This window comes from Geospiza fortis, unplaced genomic scaffold, assembly GCF_000277835.1.
Source record: "Geospiza fortis unplaced genomic scaffold, GeoFor_1.0 scaffold594, whole genome shotgun sequence".
Lineage (NCBI taxonomy): Eukaryota > Metazoa > Chordata > Aves > Passeriformes > Thraupidae > Geospiza > Geospiza fortis.
The window spans coordinates 157,503-159,069 of record NW_005054703.1 but is presented as its reverse complement, the minus strand read 5'-3'; the positions used below and the strand labels follow the sequence as shown (position 1 = coordinate 159,069).

Genomic DNA, 1,567 nt, shown 5'->3' with positions numbered 1-1,567 from the left:
GCCCCCCGCCGTAAAAAGAGCGGGATTTGCTTCGGGATTTGCTTCTGTCTACAAAGTAAAGCCTGTGCCCCCGCCTCCAAGTGTGCTCTTGCCCTTCCTGGGTGCTGGGGACAGGGACACGGTGTCCCAGGGGTGTCCCCTTGTGGGGTGCAGGGCGGGGAGGGGAATCCCTCATGTTGGGAGGGATCGAACATGGGGGGGCAGCAGCACAACTGCACACGATGGTCCCACTGTCCCCAGCTGTGCCCTCCCATTGTCCTCAGCTGTGCCCTCCCAATGTCCCCCAGCTGTGTACCCCCAGTGTCCCTAAATGTCCTCCCATTGTCCCCAACTGTGTTCTCTCATTGTCCCCAACTCTGTTCCCCCAATGTCCCCAGCTGTGTCCCCCCATTGTCCCCAGCTGTGCCGTCTCATTGTCCCCAGCTGTGTCCCCACCTGTGCCTTCCCATTGACCCCAGCTGTCCCTTCCCAGTGTCCCCACCTCTGTACCCCCATTGTCCCCAAATGCCCTCCCATTGTCCCCAACTGTGCCCTCTCATTGTCCCCCAGGTGTGTCCCCCCATTGTCCCAAACTCTGTTCTCTCATTGTCCCCAACTCTGTTCCCCCAATGTCCCCACCTGTGTCCCCCAGTGTCCCCAACTGTGCCCTCCCATTGTCCCCACCTGTGTCCCCACCTGTGTCCCCCCATTGTCCCCACCTGTGTCCCCAGCTGTGCCCCCCCAGTTTGGAGCACGGAGGGTGAGGAGAAAGGAGCAGCCCCTGCTCTTCCAGCCCTTCAGGGAAAGCTCCCAACCCTGTCCCCTCCTGGTGCAGGTGGGGACAGAGGGACAGCGCCACGTCCCCAGTGGGGACCAAGTGCTACCCACAGACACCACCATCCACCTGCTCCAGCTCCTCCTCATCCTCTCCCTTTTCCCAGCCATCCCAGCCCCTCTTGCCCCTTCACCAGCTGGGAGCAGCCTTTGGGGCCTCTCCCAAGTGCTGCACTGAAAACCAGAGGTGCAGCAAGGCTGGGAGGGGAAAAAGAGACCCCTGGAAGTCGGTTTGATCTTTCCAGAGCTGCAAACTCAGTGTTGTCCCCAAAATCACTGCCACGGGCAGAGAGCAGGGTCACAGCTCCGGGGGGTGACACTTTGCTGGGGACAGGAGGGGCATTGCAGGTTTCCATGGGCTAACTCAGAGCCAGCAGCTCTGCCTCCCAAAAAGCCCTGCCCGTGATAAGGAGCTGGGTCAAGGGGGTGCCATGGGCCGGGAAAGCTGATAAGGGCTCCCATGGGGACAGGACAAACAGCCAGGAGCCACTCAAGGGACTCTCGTGGCCCTTGACACCCTGGGAAAAGCAGCAGTGCTCACCCCCCCCAGTCAGTATTGGGGGTGCTGGGGGTCTCAGGAGGGGTCCCAGTTGCACGAGGGGCTCGTGGATGGACAAACCCAAGGCCCAGCAGTGTCCCCTTGCCACCTGAAGGGGACATGCCAGAGCTGGGACCCCCTAACCCCAAAAAACTCCCCACTGTGGGCGCCTCTGCCAGCTCCAAAAGCCACCAGCAGTGTCCGAGCAGCCTCAGG

General features: G+C 61.5%; 1 protein-coding gene across 1 annotated transcript in view; it reads left to right on the top strand.

The window, feature by feature from the left end:
- Positions 1-1,567, top strand: part of SFTPC (surfactant protein C) — a 5,983-nt gene that overhangs the window by 2,698 nt on the left and 1,718 nt on the right. The window lies entirely within an intron of this gene.